The sequence below is a fragment of the Gekko japonicus genome, unplaced genomic scaffold, assembly GCF_001447785.1.
Source record: "Gekko japonicus isolate JY-2015 unplaced genomic scaffold, Gekko_japonicus_V1.1 scaffold1563, whole genome shotgun sequence".
NCBI lineage: Eukaryota > Metazoa > Chordata > Lepidosauria > Squamata > Gekkonidae > Gekko > Gekko japonicus.
In genome coordinates this window covers 203,751-215,781 of record NW_015175405.1, presented here as the reverse complement: position 1 = coordinate 215,781, position 12,031 = coordinate 203,751, and the positions used below count along the sequence as shown (strand labels likewise).

The 12,031-nt window shown below is 48.4% G+C and overlaps 1 pseudogene; it reads right to left on the bottom strand.

The window, feature by feature from the left end:
• The window catches only part of LOC107122597, a 55,776-nt pseudogene extending 46,882 nt beyond the window's left edge, over nt 1-8,894 (bottom strand).
• Between the last annotated feature and the right edge of the window lie 3,137 nt (nt 8,895-12,031).

The window sequence follows — 12,031 nt, the reverse complement described above, 5'->3', positions numbered from 1 at the left end:
ACCCCCCCCCACACTCCTCTCCCTGGGGACCAGGGAGGAGCTGGCAGCCCTCATTCCTCCTTCAGTTCTCTGCCCACACACAGCCCGCATATCACAGTTGCAGCAACGTAGCTGCAAGGCTGCTACTGTGGGATCTGGAGAAATGCAGGGCTGAATTAAAAAATCCCCTGAATGATCTTAAAGATAATAGGCGACGACACATTCTGTCTTGTACCTGAAAGCGTAAATGGAGAAAAATTCAACTTTGTGGGTCTTAAAGGTGCCACTCGACTCAAAGTTTGTTCTGTTGCTTCAGACCAACATGGCTACCTGCCTGAATCTATCATCATGGGAAACAGTTGCAAGTCCGAGAAGGTCAGGAGAGAACCCTTCGCTGGGATACCCCCCTTTCCCATCAGACTATATTAACCAATATACTTATTTTATACCACGCTTTCCTTCCCACAGAGTCCCAAAGTAGTCTGCATCTTCATCCTCTCGTCCATGTTATCATCACAACCAGTGTTCCCTCTAAGCTGAGTTAGTGTGAGCTAGCTCAGTTTTTTAGCCTCCAGCTCACACATTTTTGTCTTAGCTCTGGAAGGGATGGCTCCAGAGCAAACTAGTTGATGCAGTAGCCAAATTGCTCGCTCACAGCTTTAATGCCAGTAGCTCACAAAGTAGAATTTTTGCTCACAAGACTCCATAGCTTAGAGGGAGCATTGGTCACAACACCCCTGTGGGTAGGTTAGCCAGCGAACTTCCAAGGCAGAGCGGGGACTCGAACTCGAGTCTTCCAGACCTTTTTCTAACGACGACACCAGGATTGAATCTTTCTGAAGCCCCACTTTCTGGTTATATCAGATTTTTATTTTTATCTGTTACATAACCCTGGTTTATCTTCACAACAACCCTGCCATGTAGGTTAGACTGAAAGTATGTGGACTGGCCTAACGTAACTCCATGGCGGTGGAGGAGGAAGAGTTGGTTTTTATAGCCTGCTTTCCTTTACCTTAAGAGTTGGTTTTTATACCCCTTAAGGAGTCTTGAAGCGGCCTACAATCACCTCCCCCTTCCCCTCCCTACAACAGGCACCTTGTGAGGTAAGTGGGGCTGGGAGATTGCTGAGAGAACTGGGACTGGCCCAAGGTCAGCCAGTGGGCTTCACATGGAGGAGGGGTGGGGAATCAGATCTGAATGGGGAGGGAATGTTGGCTATATTTTCCAGTACTCGACCACAGGGGGAAAATGTCCTCCTGCAAGGTGGCAGACCTCCCCCCCTCACACACAAAGAGCCTCTCCTCCCCCCTCCCCCCAGCTCTTCAGTCAGAGCCCTTTGGGAAACCATCTCCTCACAATCCACACCCACTGACAGAAACAACAGGGGTCTTTAAAACAGAGAAAAGGAAGTCCTTCTCCATCCAGAGAGAAAGGAACACCTGGAATTCACTGCCACAGGAAGGCGTGGCACCTACCAGCATAAGTAGTATATGGGGTATACCCAAGTCTCTGTCATTTGCGGATGACATGAAGTTGTTCAGGGTGGTAAAAAGCAGGGAGGATTGTGAGGCACTCCAAAGGGATCTGTTGAGGATGGGCGAGTGGGCGTCAACATAGCAAATGGGATTCAATGTGGCCAAGTGCAAGGTGATGCACCTTGGAGCCAAAAATCCTAAATATAAATACACGTTGATGGGGTCTGAACTGGCGGAGACTGATCATGAGAGAGATCTTGGAGTTGTAGTAGATAACTCACTGAAAATGTCGAGACAGTGTGTGACTGCAATAAAAAAGGCCAATGCTATGCTGGGGATTATTAGGAAGGGAATTGAAAACAGATCAGCCAATATCATAATGCCCCTATATAAATCAATAGTGCAACCTCATTTGGAATACTGTGTACAGTTCTGGTCACACCTAAGAAAGGATATTATAGCTTTGGAAAAGTGCAGAAAAGGGCAACACGAATGATAAAAGGGTTGGAACACTTTCCCTATTTCCCTACGTAGAAAGATTAAAGTGCTTGGGGCTCTTTAGTTTGGAGAAACGACGGCTGAGGGATGATATGATCAAGGTTTATAACATTATCCATGGGATAGAGCAGGTAGAAAAAAAAGTACTTTCCTTCCTTTCTCACAATATAAGAACTCGTGGGCACTCAATGAAATTGCTGAGTGGTTGGGTTAGAACGGATAAAAGGAAGTACTTCTTCACCTAAAGAGTGATTAACAAATGGAATTCACTGCCACAGGTGGTGGCGGCTACAAGCATGGACGGCTTCAAGAGGGAATTAGATAAGCATATGGAGCAGAGGTCCATCAGTGGCTATTAGCCACAAGGTATAGATAGGAACTCTCAGGCTGGGGCAAGTGATGCTCTGTCTTCTTGGTGCTTGGGGGGGGGGCAATAGTGGGAGGGCTCCTGGTGTCCTGGCCCTCCTGATGGCACCTGGTATTTTTGGCCACTGTGTGACAGTGTTGGACTGGATGGGCCATTGGCCTGATCCAACATTGGCTTCTCTTATGTTGTGCATCAGTGGAATCAGCTGCCAAGGGAGGTGATGAGCTCCCCCTCACTGGCAGTCTTTAAACATTAGCTGTTGTAGATTTTCTGGGCTGTCTGGCTGTGGCGTTGGGATTGTAGGAACCTGACCTTTCGCCAGTAGCTGTGACTGTTATCCTCAGAGGTATAACACAGAAAGATGGAGTACTCTCTGTGTCTACGTGAGAAGACTCAGCCCTACCCCACCTTCTTGAGTAGTTATAAATTACCTGCCTACCTTGACACAGAGAGTACTCCATCTTTCTGTGTTATACCTCTGAGGATGCCAGTCACAGCTGCTGGTGAAACATCAGGTCCTACGATGCCAAGACCACAGCCTGGAAAATCTACAACAGCTAAGAAACTCTGGCTGTGAAAGGCTTCAACAGCAGTCTTTACACACTTGTCAGAGATGCTCTAGGCTGATCCTGCATGCGGGGGGGGGGGATTGGACTAGATGACCTGTATGGACCCTTCCACCTCTGTGATTCTATGCCATGTGTGCTAGAAAGTGATTTCTCCTGCATTTAGATTCATTCCATACGAATTGAAAATACCTTGTTGACTTGCTTATCAAGGACTGAAAAGGGAACACTAATCTTGAGTTCAGTAACAAATGGTTGATGTGAGGCTGCATAAGATAACGTTTCACAAAGTGTTTTTTTGAGAAAAATAATAAATAGCAATAACCTATGTCTCTGCAGAAAAGAATCAAACACTAGAGCATATTCAAGAGGGCAGGGTTCAGTTTAATCAGCACCCTATGTATAAGGGGGAGGGATTGCTTAGGGTCAGGGGGAATAAAATGGTTCACCCGTTAACAGTTAAAAGAGTAGAGACCACCAGCCCAAACTGGGAGGGATTAAGACTAACCAGACGAGTTTCGGGGGAGAAGATAAGGATCATGCTCTCTCAGTTCTGGGGGCAACTCTACCTTTTTAAAAAAGCAGGTGGTGATCGTAAAATCACTTCTTAGGAAATGTCCCATTGCATATTAAAAGCCAGCTCAACCCTTTGAATGAAACTCATTTTTATTTATTTATTTATTCATTCAATTTAGACCCCGCCCTCCCCGCAAGCAGGCTCAGGGCGGCTTACATTAGCTGGTACATAGGCACCAATAAAATCCACATAAAATCAGTTGAAACTGTTCAAATACAGTTGCGATACAGATACAATAAAATCATAAAATCCTAAAGTGCTGGCAGTAGTTCATACATTACCTGGCATGGCGTGCAAAGAATGCATACAAATAGACAGTTCCCCCGCTCGGTGCTCTCCCTAAATCACACGGTGATAAGGCCAAATATCAAAATCAGGGCCAGGATCTAAGCCACGCTTGTTGGTGGTCGTCGTGCGGGAGGCTCCTTAGTCGAAAGCCTGGTGCTCATGGGAACATATGTCACCCTATTCAGTGCCCACTATTCAAGAGTATAATCTGTTGTGTTTGCTAGGGGTAGTTCCCACTCAATCACCATAAAATAAATAATGAACTAAATAATAAATGAAAATGCCAAACACCGGTCCTGCGATGCGGGCCATGGTACAGAAGTACACTCTAGAGCACCCCAGCCTTCTCAGAGAGGTTGGGGACGTGTCCCTGGACAATGAGAGTGGTTTGACATTGGCAGGAGATGTTCATGATTTTTTGGCTATGCTGACCATGTGGTGTAGACAATGCCAAGCGGCACTTTTTTGTTTTAAGGTATCGAGTGATCCCCTCAGTGGAGTGGTCTCGACAAGGCAGACCTCAGGACACCATTTTTGAGGTGACTAGAGGTACCTCAAAATATTCGATTTTGGGGCTGCCCTCGTGTGTCCAGCCTCCTCAGAAAGGTTGAGGAGAGTGTCGCGGAGCAGCAGGAGTGGTCTGGGGGTGCTGGGAGCTGCTTTGGCAATTTTGGGGTGCGCTGACCCTGCGGTGCAGACCACTCCAACGATGCTTTGTTTCAGAGAAAACGTTTTCAATATTCTGAGCATTGACGGGTTTTCTCATCAGTGTGAATTGGTTGATGAGAGGTGAGGAGTGAATTCTGCCTCAAACTCTTTCCACATTCTGAGAGTGCATATGATTTTTCTTCTGGATGGATTCTTTGATGGCTGGTAGGGTATAAACTCTGACAGATGTTTCCCCCCACATTTTGAGCAATTATATGCTTTCATTCCTGTATGGATGCTTCCATGTTTAATAAGGCTTGATTTCAAAGGAAGGTGTTGTCAAAGACTGAGCAGCTAGTGATGGGCACGAATCACATTTGTGCAGTTCGGTTCATGGTTTGTAGCTGAACCATGAACCGAACCGTGAACTTATAACAGCCAGGAGGTTGGGTCACAAATCAAACCAGTTTGTATGGGTTTGTTACCCTGCTATTTCTTTTCACACTCTGAGCACTGACATGGTTTCTCTCCTGTATAGATTTTCTGATAGAATGTCAGGGAGCTACTCTCAATGAAAGTTTTCCCAGCTTCTGAGCACTGTAATGGTTTTTCCGTGTATGGATTTGTTGATGGGAATTGAGGGAACCAATCTGATGGAAACACTTTCCACACCCAGACTATTGAGATTTCTTCTCTCATGTATGGGTTTTTTTATAGGAAGTTATAGGGCTACTCTCAATGAAAGTTTTTTCACCTTCTGAGCACTGTTATGGTTTTTTCCTGTATGAATTCGTTGATGTGAATTGAGGGAGCTACTCTGATGGAATCTCTTTCCGCACTCAGAGCACTGATATGGTTTCTCTCCTGTATGGATTCTTTTATGGGAAGTGAGGTCGCAACTCCGACGGAAGCTCTTTCCACACTCTGAGCACTGATATGGTTTCTCTCCTGTATGGATTCTTTTATGGGAAGTGAGGTCGCAACTCCGACGGAAGCTCTTTCCACACTCTGAGCACTGATATGGCTTCTCTCCTGTATGGATTCTTTGATGGGCAGTGAGGGAGCTACTGTGACTGAAGCTCTTTTCACACTCTGAGCAATGATATGGTTTCTCTCCTGTATGCAATCTTTGATGGGAAGTGAGGTTGCAACTGTGACTGAAGCTCTTTCCGCACTCTGAGCACTGATATGGTTTCTCTCCTGTATGGATTCTTCGATGCGAAGTGAGGTCGCAACTCTGACGGAAACTCTTTCCACACTCTGAGCACTGATATGGTTTCTTTCCTGAATGGATTCTTTGATGGGATGTGAGGGAGCTACTGTGACTGAAACTCTTTCCACACTCTAAGCACTGATATGGTTTCTCCCCTGTATGGATTCTTTGATGAGAAGTGAGGGAGCCACTCTCATAGAAAATCTTTCCACACTCTGAGCACTGATATAGTTTCTCTCCTGTATGGATTCTTTGGTGGGAAATAAGATTTGAACTGTTATTGAAGCTCTTTCCACATTCCACACATTTATAACATTTTTCTCCTCCATCAAGACTGAAATGATTCCCAAACTTAGTACTTTTTCTCCATTTTTTTACATTGTAGGGTTTGACTTCACTTTCCAGTTTCCAATCTCGTAGCACTCTGGATGGCTCTCCCTTTTTCTTTGTCTTTCCCCCCTCCAGCATCTTTTCTCCATCTTCACTGTTCAACTGTTCTGTCTCTGTTAGTCCACCAAGTGACATCCTTGAAGATTCCCCCTCAACCTCAGCCCCCGAAACATCACCTGAAGGAATGAAAAGAGCTTAATGAAGTGATGAGAAGGAAGATGCTTACCTTTCTCATCAGGAAAAAAAATATGATTTGTTATTATAGGGAATACCAGCATTTCTTTTCAAAGTAATTCTTTAGGTCTATTTTTAAATAATAAGGAGGCAGCTCTGAGATGGATAGATGTGAACTAGCACCAATTTTATTGGTCCAGATAGAATACTGGTTAGCTACAGAAGTGATAAGAATTAATCCTTAAACTGTACTGTATGTGAGAATAAGTGCACAGTATTAATGGTTTTTAAAATTTTTATCATGATTGTTTCTAACTTTGGTCATCCTCCTGTAAGAAAATGCTGAGTATCCATAAAATAAGGAAGAGGTAACAGAACATAAGGAGCTGCGGTGGCTCAAGTGGTTAAGACGCTGAACTGCAGGCTGTGGAAGGTCAGTAGTTCAGCAGTTCGAGACCCGGGTACTGTATGACGGAGTGAGCTCCCGTCTCTAGTTCCAGCTCCTGCCAACCTAGCAGTTCGAAAGCAAGAAATTGCAAGTAGATAAATAGGTACCACTTCGGTGGGAAGGTAACAGCGTTCCGTGCGCCTTGGGGTTTAGTCATGCCGGCCACATGACCACGGAAACGTCTTCAGACAGTGCTGGCTCTTCGGCTTTTATTTATTTATTTATATGTGATGATTTCTATACCGCTCATGACCCCTAATGGGTCTCAGAGCGGTTTACATTTAGACTACATCTGTAGTCGAACCTAACTAAGGCCACAATTTGTGTGTGTGTGTGTGGGTCACCTAGCGGCACCCAGACGGCGGCTTTCTCTCTTCTTCCTCACTCTCGGCGGCTCCAGGCGTAGTCTCGGCGCTCCGGGTAGTTGGCGATCATCGGTGGGCTTCTTGATGGATCCTTTCGTCGGTGCACGCTGCTTGTTGGACTGCGGCTTCAGCTATTCGTCCCATCAGGCTCCATCCGCGCCGCGTCGCCTCGTGGCCCGCCATTGTTCTTCCTCGCCGCCTTTCTCACTGCCGCCTCTCTCTCGCCTCTCCCATTGCCGCCGCCGCCCCCGTTAGCCCCCCGGGCACGGACCCAGGAGGGGGGTCCCCCCTGCCTCTAAGGCAGGTACCCATTTCTCTACTTGATGTTACATTTCGAGCCGCTGGGTTGGCGGGAGCTGGGACTGAGGGCCGGGAGCTCACTTCGGCCGTGGTGGGGATTCGAACAGCCATTATGGCTGTTCGCTATTGATGTTACTAGCAGGTGCTTAAGCTGCCTGCGCCACCGCTCCCTTTGAAGAGGCTTTGAAACAGAGATGAGCACCGCAACCCTAGAGTTGGATTCGACGGGCTTTCGAGCAAGGGAACCTTTACCTTTACTTAACAGAACATAATTAATTTGTTTCTCCTTTGGCCTCAAAGCATCCATCTCGAGAAGCTGCCTGCTGCATCTCTTTGCCACTATGTTCTTTGGGTTCTTCAGATCAGCCTATCTGTAGCAATACTTTGATTACATCATGTCTTTTCTGGATGGTCATGCCTGTTTTCCTGCAGGCAGAGGGGGTCCCATGAAGCATCTAAGCACTGACCTGCCGACTGAGGGTCTTCTGCGTAGTCCTGGAGAAAGAGGCCTTCTTCTTGGAGCCTGGAGATGACGGTAGACGTGGATCCCCAGTGTTGTCCTGGAAACAAAAAGAGATAAGGATAAGAAACCGCCAGTCCCAGACCACTGGCCCGTCTTGCCCAGCACTGAGAACTCCAAATGCCTCTGGCTCTCCACGGTCTCAGGGAGAGAGCAGCGTTTCCAGGCCATCCTCTTTGAGATCCTTCTTAGCTAAAGATGCTGAGGATGGATTTGGGGACCTTCTCCGTGCAAATCAGGGGCTTCACCCCCAACTTCTGGCCTTTGCCATAAACCCCATTTATTTCTTGGAATCTGGATTAGAACACTGTTCAGGGAATCCAAACCTTCTTGCCTGCAACGCAGTCTAGACAGCACCACTCTGATCTTTGGTAGGAATGAAGGGCTAGAAAGTCCCAGGTTCAATCCCTGGCACACCCAGTTAAGAGGAGTCCAGAAAAGAGGCCCAAGAAAAGCCTTGGCTTTAAATCTTTCTATACATTTTTATTTTATCTATGCAATATATTTCTGCCCAGGATCAACTTCTTTATGCATTGATATTCAAGATGTTTCATTTAAAACTTATTCTCGTTCTGCCCCTACATTCCAACACATTCATGTACAGAAATCCTGTCGAGTTGCTTCCCCTCGAAATGCAGAGGGGTGGTTTCGATGGAGAAGGTCTGGCTTCCACCCACTCGCAAGTTGGCCTCAGCTGAACTGTTATTTTCTCCCCCGAAACCCTCTACCTGCAATATGGGGACAGTAATGGTGGCTTACCCTGCAGGGTTCTTAAAGAATTGCAATACGATCCATAGGAAGCATGATGGAACTCTCAAAAGTGCCTCATCAGTTGGCAACAGTCTTGGATCTGAAATGGAACTACCAGATCAGGACTCCCCTTGCTGGAAAGAGACCTTAGAAAATGGCTGGCCAGGAAAACCAGAGGAGGAACATCCAGGGCACCTTTCTCACTAACCTTTCCCCACGTCTTTCACAGACAACAATAACAAAAGAAATCTGTCCTTCAAGGAAGCATGAAAGGGACTCTTACCCACATAGACCACCATCCCATAATTTTCCAGCATGACCTCCCTGTACAATGTTCTCTGGCCTGGATTCAGCAAGGCCCATTCCTCCGCGGTGAAGCACACGGCCACCTCCTTGAAAGACACTCGTCCCTGGAATCAGAGAACAGTTTCCTTCCTGAAGAACCACGATAGGCAGGCTGTGTGTGAGCCTGTGACCAGGATCTCCCAGCCACACACAAGGAGACGAAGACAATGAAGATGTCTCCTGGCAGGTTCACCGCTTCATGAGGAGATCACCCCAGGGACCCTTTGCAACCCCACAAGCAGGGCTATTTTTGGGCAGGAACGCACAGGAACGGAGTTCCGGCTGGCTCCCAAGTTGGCCATGCCCAGCAGGAACTCATGAGCATAACAGGCCACACCCAACAGCAGAAACTCATTAGGATTGGATACATTAGGGGTGTGTGGCCTAACATGCAAAGGAGTTCCTGCTACAAAAAAGCCCTGGGTTTGGACAACAAACAAGGTAAACAGAATAACAAGCAATAGGTGGGTGTGGCTGGATAACCACACTTCTAATAACATGGGGGTGCGGTCTAATGTGCTAATGAGCTGTGCTGTCAGGGGTGTGGCCCAATATGCTAATGAGTTCCTGTTGTTGGGTGTGGCCTATTATGCTAATGAGTTCCTGCTGGGCTTTTTCTACAAAAAGAGCCCCGCCCACAAGTCAAGGGCAACAGAGGGGACCTCTCGAGGTTGGAACTGAGGAGGGACCACCCAAATTGCGCCTTGCAGATCCCCCTCCCACAGGAATCTTCCCCTTACCTGAGCCGGCTGCCTGGCTGCTGGCTCCACTGCAGCATAAGAAGGAGGCGATCCAGGCGGGCTCTCCGCTGTCATTTTGCTGCCTGCCAGGGGAGAAAAGGTGGACCGGTGATTTGCATCTTCTGCATTGGGGTAGGGCTATTTCTCCTGAATTCTAAAAAACCAAAATCATGCAGTGAGCTTCTGCAGCAAGATGGGGATTTGAACCTGGATCTTCCAGACCCTTCTCTAAAGCTTTAACCACAACGGCACCCTGGCTTTCATAGGGTGGCTGCTGTTGAAGAGTAGCAAACAGCCAGGCCTACTCGAGGTCCTGCAACTCAGGTGGTCTCCCGTCACCCAGAGGTTGCTTCTAGAAATAGGATTGCCAGCCTCCTGGTGGGACCTGGAAATATCCCAGAATGACAACTGAACTCCAGACAGGAGAGAGTTGTCCCCCTGGAGAAAAGGACGGCTTTGGAGGGTGGATTCCAGGGCCTTCTATTCAGCTGAGGCCTCTCCTCTCCCCAAACCCTGCCCTCCTCACACTCTACACCCAAATCTCCAGGAATTTCCCAACCTGGAGCTGGCAACCCTAGCCAGGCCGGGCCCCAAGAAGCTCTCCTTCCAAGGCCCAAATGGGCCCTGCCCCTCCCCCCGCCTTTGTACTGACCAAAAATGAAGCCTGCCTCAGCTGCCTAGGAACAGCCACTGAGGAGAGCCCTGGCTTCAAGCTACCAATGCTCCTTTGATCATTTTTGGATTTGTTTAAGCTGCCCAGTGTATTCCCCCCCGATTTTGCATTTTCCTGCCAACCTAGGGCCCTTTTCAGGTTTGTGGAAAGGTCTGTCTTGCCCATTCAAAGCTCCAGGCGCTGGATTTAAGTATTCAAAGATATCCTGCTTCGCTGTTAACATATAGATATCAAACAAACACACCACAGAGAAGGGTGGGATAGAAGAACTCTTCTCTTGGACACCCTGCTTTTCTATCAGATTATATTTATATATTTAAATTTCATCTTCCTCCCCAAACGGGACTCAAAGCCAGCTTACATCTTCATCCTCACAACAACCCTGCAGAGCAGGTGAGGCCGAGATGGCGTGACTGGCCCAAGGTCACCCAGGAAGCCGCCATGGCAGAGGGAGGATTCGAACCTGGGAGTCAAACACCCCCTTCCCCCTTCAGTGGGATGTGGAGTCCAGTTCAGTGAGAGGACTTGTCCCATGGAGGGAAGCAGGAGCCCTTGTCCGATCTTGTTTCAAACTCCCCGTTTCTCCTCAGCTGCAGGGGAAGCACTGATGGGTCAGCCTCCGGTGGAAGGGAATGTGCTGGAGTCCTCTGGCACTTTTTGGACTTTGGTTTTTCTTTTTGCTTTTCAGGAGAGAGAGAAAGAGACCCCCCCTCAAGGCATCTGATCCCCCCCCTTCCCTTACCAGCTATGCAGACTGGGCCCTCCGTGGGGGGGCGAACCCTCTCCTCACCCTCTGCCCCCCCAGTGGACTGAACCCTCGGGGGTCCCTTTTGGGGCACTGACTTCACCAAGGGGGGGGGGAGGCAGCAGGTCCAGCACTGGGAGGCAGGATCCGACCCCCAGGAGGGGCCAGGCAGGCAGGAGAGGGGTCCTTGAGGGTCCAGCCGGGCACCCCCCCACATCTACCCCCCCCGAACACCCAGGCCAAGGAAGAGGGGCGGAGTCTGGGGCGATTTCACAGCCTGCACGGCTTTCGGTGGTTTTGCTGGGCCTGGGACCACAGTGGCCGCTGGCAGTATTGCCTCCCCCCACACACACACTGAAAAAAAAGCCCGGGGGGGGGGAGGGAGAGAAGGTGAATTTAAAAAGAGACGAAGGGAAGCCTGAAGGGGGGGGGGCAGAGACCACCACCCTGGAGGCTTCTTCCCAGTCCTCCTGATCCTCCTGTAACTGCTGCTGTTACTATGGCAGCCTTGGAAGACTGAGGGCAGCCAATAAGAAGCCGGGCCTGACAAAGGCCCTGCCCAGATTCTGAGAAGCTTGGTGGGCGCCACGGAAACTATTGGTGGTGGGGGCATGTTGGGGAGCCCCGAAACCTCTTGAGGGATGTGCTTAAGCTGTAATTCCCACCAAACCTATAATCCCCAATCTTTTCCCAGCCCTTCCTTTCTTCTTGGGTAGAACTCCACCCCCCATCCCCAAAAACCTCCTAATAATTATTACCATATGGCATTGTGTAGCATAGCCAAGAGATCCAAAGACTGTCTGGTAGCCAGAATTCCTAACTCTTTTAGCATTAAGCACCACTAGGTGGTGAGCTAGACTTGTTTTTAAGGCAAGAGACATTTCGGAGGCAGTTTTTTCAATATTCAGAGCACAGAGGAAAATGCCCTCCTGCAACGTGGCACATCTGCAACCCCCACCAGCCTCTTCTC